At 34.6% G+C, this 16,736-nt stretch overlaps 1 pseudogene; it reads left to right on the top strand.

Annotated features, from left to right (window-relative positions):
• Positions 1-3,291: 3,291 nt before the first annotated feature.
• On the top strand, positions 3,292-9,329 carry LOC133200864 (uncharacterized; annotated as a pseudogene).
• Positions 9,330-16,736: the final 7,407 nt, after the last annotated feature.

Genomic DNA, 16,736 nt, shown 5'->3' with positions numbered 1-16,736 from the left:
GAATAATAGAATTAAACTTTTCTGTGAAGTTTTTTGTAGCAGTTTCCATATTTTCTGCATCATCAATAATGCTATTCCAGTCACTTTGTAATATGAGTGTATTTAGGAGTTCTAAATATGCATGCTTGTATTCCCATACTTTGCGTTTGTATGCCATATTAATGCTGCTGTTCTGATGAATATATAAATATATAAGTAGCCCTATGATCACTAAGTGTATGAGCAACATTCAAGGTAGCAGAATCATGTACATGTATATTTTCACTGATAATGATAGGATCTATGAGAGTGTCTGTGTTACAAGTGATTCTTGTAGGTTCATGTATGATGTTTGTTAATCTCCAGCTGTCCAAAATTGTACGAGCTTCATGTGATGTATTTAGTTTTAAGAAATCAACATTAAGGTCACCAAGTATTACAATATTATTAGAGATATCACTGGCTTTTTCAATAGACCAAGAGAACTTTTGCCAAAAGGTACTGCTAGTATGTGGTGGGCGGTAAATACAGCATATAAGAAGGTTTCCCTTTAATTGAGGTATTTCTATCCATAATATTTCAGTATCAGTTGGTTCTAAATCTATTCTGCGGCTTGCCTTAATAAAATTGGAGACAAAAATCATTACACCTCCACCATGGGAGTTTCGATCTTTTCTGAAAATACTCTTAAAACCTGAGGTTAGGGTTAGGATTACCTGTACATATGTTAAATATGTGTATTCAGGAACTTCATTTATTTCGTGAATTTTAGGAAATACCTGAAATTTCTGTTCTGCTTTAGGAAATACGTGTCATTACTGTTTTCAGTTAGGAAATACATGTATTTACTGAATTTTTCTTTTTTTTTTTTTTTAACAAATATTTACTGACTGTGTTTTTTGTGAGGTAATTTTAAGTATGAATCATAAAATATAAACAGAAGCACAATGTGTTCAATGATTACCTAACCAACTTAAACCCAGTGAGTAGAATTCAATAACTTGTACACTATAACAATGTTCTTGAATTGATTCACTTTCCAGTTAAAATGGTTGATGACAAGAGGAGGCTTTTCACTGAGAAGCGTTTTACTTGATATCATAATGATATTTCTGACAAACTTTGATTGCAAAAAGAAATACTGAGAAATTGTACACCCAAATTATTTTTAATAAATGTTTAAGACACCCCTTTTAAAACATAGTTTCAGCTTTTAACGGCTGATATAAGTTCTAAATGGTTTTATATGATTTTTTTCAGAGAAAATGTAAAAAAAAAATATTTTTATACTGTTAAAAATGCATAATATGATTATCTAATAAAACATGAAAAGAAGAGTCAGGAAAAACTTTTTTTTTTGGATTATTTATCAACTAAAATAAAATCCATTATTTGTGAATATGTTTTAAACCTATGGATAAAATCACCACGAATTAGAGGTGTCAAGGTTGCAAGAATGCCCCCTTCTAACATGCAGGTTTTAAATATGTGAAGGTCCAAGAGTGTTAAAATAACAATTGGATGAAAATGGCACAAAAATAAAATACATACTGATACGCTGCTTTCATTTTCTGGAATCGGTTGTCTATACCACAACATACTTTCACTGTGTGAAAGGGTCATCACACACATAAATGCTAGTACATGTATATGTTATTTTAATAAATATTTCAATTATAATTTTAGAAAAACTAAAATGCTTACTGATTGTTCTTCTCAAGTTTTATTGCATTCTCATCCTATGCCAGTACTATGCATTTATTATACATGTATATCTATAATACCTTCGTGCACGAAAATACGTACAATATAAGGAAATAACTTAATTGATATTTAGAAATTAATATAATTGTCTAATTTATCAAAATATCCGAATTATAGGGCGTTTAAATGCTATTCTGCACTTCATTAACATTTTTATCAAATAATTTGAATATTTTTTTAATATCATTTCCTCTGATTACTCGTGGATAAAATGGTTATTTTCTACGAAAAGTTCTGCTTTTGCAAAGAGCATTTTAATTTGTTATTTTGTACACAGATTATCTCTTTCTTGGAAACTGTCCAAGTTTTTTGTCAACTTCATAACCATTGTTTGTATGGGGTGTAACTCTAAGGCTAACTCTAATCCTAAGACTAAATAATTAGGAATATTAACATAATTTGGCTACTAATGTTTAAACAGTTTCAAACAAAAAATTGCCTTTAGTTTAACTTTAAAGAAGAATAGGCCTACATTGCAAAGCTAATTTTAGAAAATCAAATCACTATTAAAGTAAATATATCTACATACAGCCTGTAAGGATTGCTTATCGTTAATCTGAACGACAATTTATGTAGAACATTGATCGATGCGATAACAAAACTCCCAATGTTGGTCAGGTCAGTAATAATATATTCTTATAATGCCCTCACCACTTTACTTCCATTAGACTCTTTCATTTGTTCAAAGTTTAGGGTTTTTAAAAAGTTAACTGTATTTCTTTCCTGTAGATGTAGTTTTTGATGATAAATCACAAATTAAAATAGCTGAATCTGTAAATATTGATTCCGGCACAGTGAGTACTTTGTTTTAGATAAGATTGATATGATTACGCCTTGATAAAAAAAATTTTGTTCAAAATTTCAACAAAGTTGCAATTCTATTTCTCTATTTTCTATTATAAAATTCATTTTAGTAAGGATAAATACATTAGGAGTAAAGTATAGATATCATTTGTTTTTATACCTACATCAAAAGCTTATCTGAGTTTACCTGAGAGAGAACTAGAAAACATGAAATTTACTTTACAGTCAATCATGAAAGAAAAGGATACAATTTTGAGAATCATTTTGCAATGCTTCTCCCCCCCTCTCTCTCTCTCTCTCTCTCTCTCTCTCTCTCTCTCTTCAAAGAAACATTGTGCAAACAGAAAAAGTGTTGAAGTAAGTCATCTGCACTATTCTTGGATACATCTTTGCAAAAAAAATAATGATAGGCAAGCTTGTGCAATGTGATTTCCATGAAATAAAGAAATTGTTCATTGGTCCTCACCTTACCTTGGGTCCTCACCTAACCGTGTACTTTGACCTTCATCTAACCTTATTTATTCTTTGACCTCCATCTAACCTTGTTTTTTACCCTCATCTTACCGTTTTCTTGGCCCTCACATAACCTTGTTTGGCCCTCACCTAACTTTGCTCTTTGGTCCTCACTTGTTCTTTTTTCTCTAGCCTTACCTTGTCTATAATCCTATATCATAATTTATTACGAAGTCGTAACTTAAACTGTCTTTTACATTCATTATATTTTCTTGTCTTAGATTTTTCAGAATGACTCCTTTCTATATTACTCCTGCATTACTGATACTTTTGAGTGGTTTACATCAAGTAACAACGTCTGGAAGCTGTGAAAGTACAATTTTGGAGAAATTAAAGGACACATTGAACAGCTCGTCTTCTCATACATATCACATCACAGCAAAGGATGTTTTAAAAACCTTTTTCTTAAGAGTCAATGGACAAAGTAGATTTAATGCAACAAAAGAACGCAAATGTAAGGACAAGCAAATAACATATGAGCAGGTTTGTCTATTTTTGCTATATATTTTCTATGAAGTAATAAGAATGAGATGTAAATCTGGTTTTTAAAAATTCGAAATGCTATACAAATATGTATGAAGTTATCTTTAATATTTGATAAATAGCAAAATGATCTATAAAATTAATTTTTGGTGATTTGAAAGAATTTGCGTAAACGGATCATATTTTCCCCTTTTGAAAATTTTTTCATGATTGTCTAATGATGCACAAAATTGATATTTTTTTAAAAGGTAGTTCAAGAGATTCTGTCACGAGTTTGATTTCACAGGTCTTGTAAACAATGGTCGAAAAGAGATAACTTTTTTATTATTTTAACAGAACTCTCTGATGAGAGAATTAGTATACTGAGACTGTTAACTATGTTATTTCTAGTTTTTAGACAGAACAAGCAGACATTTGAGTAAGCGCACTGTATGTGGAAGCTCCTACTTCAGGATCAGCGTGGCAGCTCTCGCCATTTTTCTTCACCTAGATAGGTATGTTTGTGGGGAACATAACGAACCTTACCAAAGATATCTAGACCAAATCAGCCACCCGGATCTACTGCGCTCCCTCAGCCATCATACCCGTCACACCAGAAACAGGACGATAACCTCAGAGAGTCAGGTTCACATTCTGTTTCTGAACACTAGATTAGTCTTCTGTCATGACAAGAAAATATTGTATTTCTATAAAGTGTTTACTAGTGTTAAATCTAAAGCAAACTAGCATGGCGCGGCGCCATGCCCTTTTCTCTCAGCACCATGCTCTTTTTTCCTTGCAAAAATAATGCCCATTTTAGGGTCTGGATTTAATACTAGTTTACATACAAGATAATGTACCGTGGAAATCACATAGATGGTGCTTGTTTCTATTGCAGTGTCTAAATAATGTCAGACTGCAAAAAATGTTAAATGTGATTCGAGAGGAACAGCAGCATTTTCAACACCAACATTCCAAACGCTCCTTACCATTGGACAGTCCTACTTCTTCAGAGAATAAAGAAACACAGAAAATTCCTTCGACTCATTCGCCAATTATAACATCTTACTCGAGCAATATTAATTCAATGACTACGGCAGAATTCCCATTGCTATCAACCATTGATTTCTACCACAACAACACAGACATTCATTGCTTTCTTGCAAATTCCAATACCCATGTAGTCTGCTTTGGTTTTAATTCAAATTATACACTTACATCTTTTCGCTGTTCGAGACTAAGAGAGTCGGATGTGTATAAATGTGTGAAGTATAGACATGCTCAAATCAAACAAAACAAGAATGAAACCTTGACTCTTGTTTTGTTTTCTAAATTCAACAGGGAAAACTACGATGAGATGATCTCAAAGTTGGATTTAGCGTCCCCCCTTGAGTCCCTCCCATGGGTTATAAAATATCAGAATTATAAACCCCTCCGATTGCACATAAATCAAACTCTCACAATTGCTGAAGAAGTTGATATTCCAGACAGTATTGCAATACAGAACTTAGCAAATGATATACCCAAGGTCATGCCCACTGTAAAAGGTCGCCATCAGCACAAAGAAAGTAAAAATAGTACGCTACCCCAAACAGACGGCAGAGCAAGGAAACCCAATCAGCACGAAAGTCATAATCACGTGACACAAGAAGAAGCCCGGGCGGCTTTTTTAGTATTTGCAGTCATTAAAGGTAAAAGAAATCTTTAAAACGATCAGAAAAGGTGCAAAGGAAAGTCTTATTTTCTTTTTAAACTAAGTCTTCATTGTAAATATTCTACCTGTCTCTACAGAATATCTACTACAGCCGAGTGATTTACCTTGCCCCTCAGACGTGCTGCACCAGCTTTACTCCTACTTCAAAAACCCCCATTCTCAATATCTCACTGTTAATGGTTTGTTGAATTTAGAGTATTATTTCGGAAGAATAAATTTTTTCTTATGATTTTGATATGTGGATTAAATTAAATTTTGTTTTACTTTAATTTTAATCTTCTCATTTGAAGATTTGCAGAAGAAATTCCAGGCTTTATGGGATGGTACGTCTGTGTCGAATCCACATCAAACTCATTCTCACCAAAGGAGATCTCTTACTGAGGATACGCGACAGCATCAAAACAAAAACCATGACCATTATCCATCACAGAACGAACAAGAACTCCTCTCCAGAAGTGGACACCAGTTTGAGCATATTCACCATTACTCCAACCCTATTCCTGGGCATGGTCATCATGAGTACCAGCTACCGGGACATGGCTATCAGCAAACATCACGTGCTCATATAAATCTTTGTTCTCGTCTTTTTTCTTTCGGACACAATGACCGAAATGATCATCATGAAGAAAATACACACAGGATAAACTGGGTAAATAATGTTACAATCGGCTAGAGCTTACGTTATTTTAGACGTTGTTTCTTTTTTTAAAAATTCTTTTACCATGGGAATCTTTTAATTACTTTCACATCAAAGCAGTGTTTGTACTCGTGTTTATTTTAATATAGGGGATATCTTATGAGATTAACGTTATTAACATTTTATTGAAACACAACTGTAGAATCTTACAGCTGTGCCCTCCATCTATTTTGGTGGATCACGGACAATAATCGGTCTAAAAGACTTACAGGAAATGGCGCCAGCTCTTCTACTACTGCTGACGCGTGGTACTGGGGGTGTCTCAACTCACTCTGAAGTGACATACATGCAAAGTACATAAAATGTTCATAAATATAAAACAAGTAGAGCACTTCATTTCTCTGCAGGTTATTTTGAAAAGTTTCATGTTATAGCTTGGTATAAATATTAATTATCTCAAACATATCCAATGAACTAGAGACAATGTACAGTCTAACTATTTTTTAAATGTAAAGTGTGACTATTTTAAAATTAATGTCAAAGAATTCCTGACAGTGACTTCGCGGGGTTTATTTTAGAGTCAAGCGCATTTTTCAGGTTACGGTCTTGGGACTCTGTGTGTTGTATTCCTGAGCTTAGCCTCGGTCCTGGGAGCATTATTTATCAAGATCACAGGGACCAAGAAGAAGGCGTACCTATTATCTTTCCTCCTGTCCCTTTCTGTGGGGTGTCTGCTAGGAGACGCCGTTCTTCACCTTTTCCCGTCTGTCAGTCAAGTTTATATAGAAAAATGCCTTTTACGCACTATCATTATCCGAATCGACATCAGATGTAAACATTGCTCTCAAACGAAATAAATAGTTTTGCAAATTATGACATGATTTTGTTAAACAAATTCAGTTTTGTTTATTCTTATCAATAGGTATTGGGGAAACACGAACATGACAACTTTGGGAAACTTGTTATCCTCGTAGCCACCATGTACGGATTCTTCCTGATACAAATGATTGTCAGTCTGTCCACAGGAATCACGATCATTCCCAGGTACTGAGTCGGCAATATTTCAGCCATATTTCGGTGGTGTTTGGCTGTTTCACATATTTACATATAACTATGAACCTGTACGTCATGATATCGAGATATATTTCATGTCTTCCAGATATTTATGAAAGAAAGTCAGAAATCACAAGAGATTCAAGTCACTAAAAATGAAATATTGGAACTAGAAAATAAGGTAAGCTGAGAGAGAGAGAGAGAGAAAGATAAGTAGATAGATTTCCTTGAATCAATCATCATTACATTGCTTTTCACAACAATAGGCAAGAAAGAATGAAGCAGTGCTTAACAACACCCCTAGGGAGGATAATCGGATGGAGAGGCAGGAGTCCAATGAGAGTCAGAAGGACCTGACGATAGAGGAATGTCCATCCGAGTCCAATGTTTCCACGTACGACAAAGGTCGCATACTTTATATCAATCTGTTGAAGACTTTGACTTATAATAATGTTTGACACTGTAAGTAATTCTCTAGATTAAATCTCAACAGAAATCGTCCCCGCCGTATGGATGGTGATCATTGGTGACTGTGTACACAATTTTGCTGACGGTCTCGCCATTGGCGCCACGTTCACCCAGAGTTTAACAGAAGGATTGTCCACATCAATAGCAGTGCTCTGTCATGAGATACCACACGAACTAGGTCAGTAGCCCTGTTGTTGTGTCACGAGATACCACAAAAAATTGGTCAGTAGCCACCTTGTTGTGTCAGGATACCATGCGAACTAAGTCTGTAGTCCTCTTGTTGTGTCATGAGATACCACATGAACTAGGTCAGTAGCCCTCTTGTGTCATGAGATACCACACTATCTAGGTCAGTAGCCTCCTTTTTGTGTCACGAGATACCACACGAGCTAGGTCAGTAGCAGTCTTGTTAAGACAAGAGATACCACACGATCTAGGTCAGTAGCCCTCTTGTGTCATGAGATACCACACTATCTAGGTAAGTAGTCCCCTTGTTGTGTCAGGAGATACCACACGAGCTAGGTCAGTAGCCCCCTTTTTGTGTCATGAGATACCACACAAACTAGGTCAGTAGTCTTCTTGTTGTGTAATGAGACACGAGCTAGGTCAGTAGTCCTCTTGTTGTGTCATGAGATACCACACGAACTAGTTCAGCGGTCCCCTTATTGTGTCAAGACTCGTGAGATACCACACGATCTAGGCCAGTAGCCCTCTTGTTGACAATACGTTATGCGAGCAACATAACACATCTTCTCCAACAATTATGATGTCAAAGTAGACAACCATATCCCAAGTTTCATTTATATTCTTATACTCAAACTCTTTACTAAAATTAAGGTCTTTAAGTACTAAAAAAATCGAGATTGTTTACAAATTGTTTATGAATAAAAATATACACGAGAATGAAATTTTCGCGTAATTACGCGGATATAAAATTCTTGCGAATAAAAAGCGATTTTACAGTATTTAAAAGTTATAGTAGTTTGAGTATAAGAATATACATGTATATGGAAAAAAAAATACTTTTTACTGTACAAAATTAGAAGTAAAGCGATGTAGTGACGTGAAAAGCTGCGAATTATCTACCCCTACCTATTAATTTTGTTTCATCCTGTATACATTTATAAACTTAAATGTAAAAAAGAACCATTTGAATGATTGCAGACAGTTACATTTTATACGTAGGGGACGTTGCTATCTTGCTTGTCGTGGCTTCACGGAGTTCTTTGTTATATGTAGGGGATTTTGCCATCTTGCTTGTCCTGGTTTCACGGAGTTCATTTTGCCATCTTGCTTGTCGTGGTTTCACGGAGTTCTTTGTTATTTTTAGGGGATTTTGCCATCTTGCTTGCCGCTGGCTTCACCGTGAAGAGGGCGATTGCGGTAAACCTTCTCTCTAGCATCACCGCCTTCGTTGGGCTCTACATAGGAATCTCTGTGGGCGCGGAGTTCCGGATCTGGATTATTGCTGCTGGCGCCGGCATGTTTCTTTACATTTCTATGGTAACAATGGTATGGTTTTATTTATCAATACACTTATCACCTGTTAATTGTATTAAACTGTATTTCATTATATGGATGTGATCTACTATTAAACTAGTATAACCACCGGTACAATGTTAGAAGCTAAATAATACATACATACCTTTTTTCCATTTCACGCCCTGTATAGGTTCTCGGCCTTGGGCCTTCTGCCCTGTTGTTAGTACTCAACCCGATACAGATCATGATATAGAAAAAAAGGTATGTTTCCTCTATACATCATTGTGTATGAAGTACAAATATGAAATCTCGTTTCAGATTCCAGAGTTGGTCCGTATATTCAGAAACAATCCATGTAAAGAAATGTTCTTTTCCTTGAATTTGGGCTACATTTTTGGAGTTGTAGCAATGCTATTTCTAGCGATTTACGAAGAGGAAATAAAGATTACGTAATGGTTTCGATAAAGTTTTGACTAATCTTAGTAATGACTAAGATTCAGTAAATTTTACCTATTTATTATGTAATGTTTACGATTCTGTAAATTTGGCTTATTTATCGATGACTTTCAGCGTTTATATTATACGTTTTCTGGCATATGCATGTATAAACAAAAAGGATTTGAAAGCAAAAAAAACTTGAATTTTTTATTAAATGTGTACATGTATTTGGTGAGGCGAACAAATGGACCTAGTATGTAAAAGTTAAGCGACGTGTATTCATAAGCTAAGCGAATCCACTTCTTGACTTAGAAATTATTTTTTAAAAAGTATAAAGAAAAGATGATACAACCAAACTCAATAGAAGCCTTTTTCGTATCAATTAAGTAGAGAATCCCTTGTTCAAAGAAAAAAATGAATTCTTAAAAAAGAAAATGTTCAATATTTTTATGGTAAAACTTTGAGCCCTTTATGCTGAGATTTTAACCTGGCCCGGAGTGCATGACTACAAATAATGAATCCACAATAAATTAAGGTGCTCGCATTTTAATTCAACTTTTATAGATTGCGATGAAAAGAAGAATTTTCCTACATATATTTTTTGTAAAAAAAAAAAAAAAAAAAAAAAAAAAAAAAAAAATCCTGGAACTACTCTTGCGATCACAATACTGCCTCACAAGATGAATAAAAATTGGATATAGACAAATTAAAATGATCAATAACATACAGACTAGTCTTACTATTCTAAAGAGCCTTTTTTGTTTTGCGGACTCTTGATGTGACGATCCCTTATTTAGACCCATTAGTCGAACATCTTGTACATAATCCTCCTACGTGTTCATGTTCTTCCTCACCCTACAAGTATATAGTCCTGCTGGACACGTCATTACTGGTGATGTAAATATAGTTAATAATGAGGACCTTAAATCCCTTATTTTAAAAGGGCCAAAATTTAGGGAACCCCGTTCTTTCAACTGGCGTCATAATTTCATAAATATTATGAATTCTGTGGAAGATTACGTCAGGCGATGGGCCAAACACGAAAAAGAAGACCTTGACACTTTGTCAGAATGGATTAAGAGCATCAGATGGATGTTGAAATCTCGCATTAAGCGATTGCGGGGCTGTGTGAAAACTATTTATCCTTCTGTCTTTAATAATTCAAAAGTGAAAAAGGAATTAGATAGATTACATGATCAGTATGTACTGGTCCCTGCTGACAAAACAGGTATCAACATAGTCTTTGTTTGTAAGGCTCATTATATGAATTGTATTTTAGAGGAACTAGGTTTTAATTCTACGGGTGGAAATCCAACTTACACCCATACCTCCCTTTCTAAGGAGGAAATTCTTCAAAATCATATGTCAAATTTAGATAATTTTAATATTCCCAACAATCAAAATGAATTTGAATTACCATACCTTTACTGGATTCCTAAACTTCATTAAAAAACATTACAAACAAAGATACATAGCGGGTTCCAGTAAATGTTCTACCAAGCCTCTTTCTTTACTCCTCAATAAAATATTTACTGTAATGAAGGAGAAACTTTAGGAGAACTGTTGAACAGTATATTCGAGAAGTGGTGTAAATCAGATGTGGATACCTAAAAATCCAAAAAACTTTTGCAAAATTTGAAATCACAAAATTTTACTAAAATCAATAGCATCAAAACGTACGACTTTTCAACACTTTATACAACCATTCCCCACGATAAATTGAAGGCCAGGCTTTTTGACATCATAGATAGCTGCTTTTTCAATAAAAATGGAACTCATAAATATACTTACCTTGTCATTGGTCATGTACAAAATTATTTTGTTAAAAAGCACTCTGACTGTACACACAAGTACTCTGAAGTTGATTTATGCTTGAGTTTTTGATTGACAATATCTATGGAGTTTTTGGAGACCAGGTCTTCCAACAATCTGTTGGAATTCTCATGGGTACCAATTGCGCCCCCTCATTAGCAGACCTATTTTTGTATTCATATGAAGCACGAGAAGAAGAAAACACTTGCTGTGGCCTTCAACTCGACATTTCGATATATCGACGACGTATTATCAATTAACAATAGTTACTTTCATTCATACTCGATATATCCCAGTGAGCTTGAAATAAAAGATACCACAGATTCTGACACATTTGTTTCATATTTAGATATTTTACTAGAAAAAGACGTTAATGGTAACCTGACAACAAAGCTTCATGATAAACGTGATGACTTCAACTTTTCAATCGTCAACTTCCATTACTTATGTAGCAATATACCCTTGTCACCTGCATATGGGGTTTATGTCTCTCTGTTGGTTCGATACGCAAGAGCATGCTCTACGTATGAACAATTTCCAAAACGAGGCAAGTTATTGACAAACAATTGACGAAACAAGGATATCAACAGTCTCGTTTGAAGTCATCTTTTCGCAAGTTTTTCGGTCGATACAATGACCTTGTCAGCACATACAACCTACCATTAAGTCAAATGCTGACTGACGTTTTTCATACTAATTGTTAGGCCATTATTTTTTATACATTGAACTGTCTACGGATTTTTCCTGTTTTTGTTTCCCGATCATGTCAAGGAGCACTCGGCGGGTGTGATCGGTCGGCAGGGGATGCTCACTCCTCCATGGCACCTGATCCCACCTCTAAATTTTGAGGTCCGTGTTTGCTCTGTTCCAAATTTGTATCGCTTCATTGGACTTTCGAGATTGAATACTGTTCGTTATCTTCATATATCATTCTAGATCAGGGGGTCATGACTTATATAAGATAATATTTTTTAAAAAGCCAGAACTTGAAAACTGCAAACGGGGTTGTTTGCCTTTTGACTTATATTGCTTTGTACTACAGAAAAATCAGTGTTAATATTTCACATGTATTCCTGGGTGAAAGTCTTAACTCCTGTTGCGACATGCCCTAGTCCGAACGCTCTCCGTTTGATTAAACAATTTTGGATAAAATAACAACTTATTCACAAGTGCTGGGAAACATCTTCCATTGCTCTACCCGTGAGAATAAATAATCACAAAAAACACACTGACAGCTCAGGTAAATGCAACTGAGTAATGAAATGGAGAAATTCTCAAAACGTGAAATCTTAACAAAATGTAAACTTTGATTCCTATTGGGATCCCAAAATAACCTCTGAATATCATGATTTGATGAAATTCAAATCTTCAAAGGCTGCTTCCAAAGAGACATCGCGCATTTGATAAGCATTTTCACCTACTCTAGTAGTGATTTCTTAAACACATTTTTTTTTTTACCAAAAGATTGTCATATAATCTTAGTTTATAAATGTGTTAACTCAAATTACACAATAATGATTTGTAACATTAATAGTTCCGGTATATAATAAATATGAAAAGAATCGAGTTTGTATGGAGTATATAGTAAATATTGAAGTATCTATACCTAAACGATGACAAACTCAGGACCGTAGCAACAGTTTCAAAAGGGGGGGGGGGGCAACTTCCCAAAAAATCTGACAAGCAAAAAAAAAAACAAAACTAAACTGATCGAAATGGGGGGGGGGGGGGGGGGGCTAACTTCCCAAAATTATCTGACAAGAATTTTCCCTATGTATACCGATGTCAAACTTTCATCCCTAATCATGGCCCCACCAGATCTCGATTTAAACAAATTTAAATCTTCACTAGCAGGGGCGGCTTACATATTAAGGATAAATAACACGAACTCTTTTCAGAAATCAGCAATATTTTTCATAGATTTATATTCAAATAGGTACCCTGAATAATGTTTGTCGTTTAAAGTAGGAGAATTTTGCAAGATTTTGTCACAAGGTTAAAATTATGTGCAAAATTTTGTATAGAATTATATAGAAACCAAAACAATATCGCATATTTTAACACCAAAGAAAACCTACGATTTCTTTATATTTTAGGAATTTAGTATTTATGCCATTTTTATTCAAAATCAGTCAAAAAAATATATATCAATCCAGGCATCAGATTTTTTTTGTGTTATGTATCCTTAAGGTGGTATGGGATACCAAACGAAACTTCTCCTACATATTTATTTACTCAAATTAGGAGGATTTGAAATACCCCCACCTTTCAACATGTTAAATTGTAATTTTAATAATTTTTTTATTATTTTAATGAGAAATACAAAAATGATTATAATTTTTTTTCGAAAGCTTTAAATTATAGACAGGAGTTTACCAATATAAAGTGTATATAAAAACAACAATGACAAGAAATATGTCTTAGTATTTTTTTCATTTTCAACAAAAAATAAGAGTAAAAACTGGGAAAACTTCATTTCTTGAAAACGGACGGATAATATTTCATGAAAATCTACAATTAGAATATTTTTTTTGAATTAAAAGATCCTAACGGAAGACTTATCCTTCTTTATTATCCATGGGTTGAAAAAACCTGGGTGCTATTTCAGAAATAATGAGCATTTTTTCCCAAACTTAAAAAAAAAATCGCACTTTGTTGCAGTGATAGTTTTCTTTGAACTGTTTTGAAAACAAGATGTGTTTGTGAAACACTGATGCCCCCGTATGGCAACTTATAGCAAATGTTAAACTTTCTCAAATGCAAATCAAATATGTTGGTACCCAAAGTAAGGTCTTGTACCGAGGAATATACCTGTGAAATATGAAAGCCCTAGAAGCAACCATTGAATAGATATGAAAAAGGTTAAAGTTTTTCAAAAGTAAGTCAAAATCAAGGTCAAGTGGTCAAAATTAATGGTGCCTAAGGAAAGGCCTTCTCACAAGAAATACACATATGAAATATGAAAGCTGAAGAACTAATCCTTCAAAAGTTATGGCCAAGGTTAAAGTTTTCCAAAAGTAGGTCAAACTGCAAGGTCAAGGTCAAAGGGTCAAAGTTGTTGGTATCCAAAGGAAGGTCTTGTCACAAAGATTACATATGTGAAGTATGAAAGCCCTAGCACCAGCCGTTCAAAAGTTATGGCCAATGTTAAAGTTTTTCAAAAGTAGGTCAAACTCCAAGGTCAAGGTCAAAGGGTCAAAGTTGTTGGTATCCAAACGAAGGTCTTGTCACAAGGATTACACATGTGAAATTTGAAAGCCCTAGCACCAATTGTTCAAAAGTTATGGCCAAGGTTAAAGTTGGGAAAAATTTTGCAAAACTAGGTCAAACTCCAAGGTCAAAAGGTCAAATATGGTGGTACCCAAAGAAAGTCTTGTCACAAGGAATACACATGTGAAATATGAAAGCCATAGCTCCAACCAATCAAAAGTTATGGGCAATGTTAAAGTTTTTGCAGACAAACAGACAAACAGATAAACAGACAGACGGATGGACGGGGCAAAAACTATATACCCCCGAATCTTCGATACGGGGGCATAATAATGCATGGACAATTGCTTTCCAAGATGTGTATCATTCAGAGCAATTGCATTCATTTAAAAGTTTTGGGACTATATACAACAGCTAGCTGATTTGTGACCAAACAGTTACTTCTTGAATTAAATAACAAAGAAGACCAGCTCTGGTTAATGTGATAATTGATTGGTCATAATTCAGCACAACGTGCAGTAATCGCACTTATCCATGCCTCATCGCACACAAGGTGCTGTACAGTTACTCAAACAATTGAAACACAGCTTTTGCTTAAAAGTGTTCAAAAACAGCAATGTTTTACTATCTTTTACAGGGGTTTGCTTTTCAAATGTCCGTAGTACAATTGTACTTGCGATTTTTTTGGGGGGTGGGGGGGTCTATTTTTACTTAAAATGCCGACTTGTGAGAACTTGCATTGAAATAGCTTCAGAGTATTCTTTTTAATGGTGCATCTACAAATTTTGACCAGATAATAAGCACTCATGCAAATCAAAACAATACTTCAAACGGAAATAGGTCATAACGTGGAGGTATCCCATACTACCTTAAAATGACTTATAAAAACCAGAAGTCTCTGATGAGACTGTAGCTCTACTGGTCTGTACATATACATGTAACAAAGAAAAAGTAGCACTTGGATTTGAAACTTTCCAACCTGCAGCAATAAATAGAATTATGTATCTTAATATAGTGTACTTGTGTGCCAAGTTAAATTGAAATCAGATCAAAACTGTAGGAGGAGTAGCGTTTTAAAAGAAATTCACAGAAATTTCTATTTTTAGTAACCATGGCAACATCATTCATCCAAATCAAAAACTGATGCTTTGAATTATGTATCTTAGTGTAGTCTACTTGTGTGACAAGTTATATTGAAATCAGATCAAAACTGTAGGAGGAGTAGCGTTTTAAAGGAATTTCACAGAAATTTCTATTTTCAGTAACCATGGCAACACTGCTCATCGAAATTAAAAACCGATGCACTAAATTATGTATCTTAGTGTAGTCTACTTGTATGCCAAATCATATTGAAATCAGATCAAAATTGTGGAAGGAGTAGCATTTTAAATGAATTTCACAGAAATTTCTATTTTTAGTAACCATGGCAACATCGTTCATGGAAGTCAAAAACTGATGCACTAAATTATGTATCTTATTGGAGTCTACTTATGTGCCAAGTTGTACTGAAATCAGACCAAAACTGTAGGAGGAGTAGCGTTTTAAAGGAATTTCACAGAAATTTCTATTTTTAGTAACCATGGCAACACTGCTCATCCAAATCAAAAACCGATGCACTAGATTATGTATCTTAGTGTAGTCTACTTGTGTGCCAAGTTATATTGAAATCAGACCAAAACTGTAGGAGGAGTAGCGTTTTAAAGGAATTTCACAGAAATTTCTATTTTTAGTAACCATGGCAACACCGTTCATCCAAATCAAAAACTGATGCACTAAATTATGTATCTTAGTGTAGTCTACTTGTGCGCCAAGTTATATTGAAATCAGACCAAAACTGTAGGAGGAGTAGCGTTTTAAAGGAATTTCACAGAAATTTCTATTTTTAGTAACCATGGCAACACCGTTCATCAAAATCAAAAAACGATGCACTAAATTATGTATCTTAGTGTAGTCTACTTGTGCGCCAAGTTATATTGAAATCAGACCAAAACTGTAGGAGGAGTAGCATTTTGAAAAATTGTTTACAGACAGACGGACAGACAGACAGACAGACAGACAGACAGACAGACGGACGGACGCCGGACACCTTACTATCGCATAAGCTCTTCTGGTCTCTGACCAGTAGAGCTAAAAATGAAGATATTTAAAGTATTTTTTCCCCTTTACAATTCCCACGTTTGATCCCTGTGTGTGCCTCCAAGCTACCCCTGAGGGCCATGATTTGAGCAAGTTTACATCTACACTACCTGAAAATGCTTGCAATAACCAAGGCCCTGCAGCATCTTATACATGTATTTCAGAAATCTTAAGTACTTCAAGCCAGAATTTATACCATTTCATGAAACATTGATGACAGCTCAGATATATCAGCCATTTTCTTGACTGCTCTAGGTATTTGAT

Source organism: Saccostrea echinata, unplaced genomic scaffold (genome assembly GCF_033153115.1).
Source record: "Saccostrea echinata isolate AGI-Se365-2 ecotype Australia unplaced genomic scaffold, CSIRO_AGI_Sech_v1 ptg000041l, whole genome shotgun sequence".
NCBI lineage: Eukaryota > Metazoa > Mollusca > Bivalvia > Ostreida > Ostreidae > Saccostrea > Saccostrea echinata.
The sequence above is the reverse complement of the archived record's forward strand: the minus strand, read 5'-3'. Positions and strand labels throughout refer to the sequence as shown.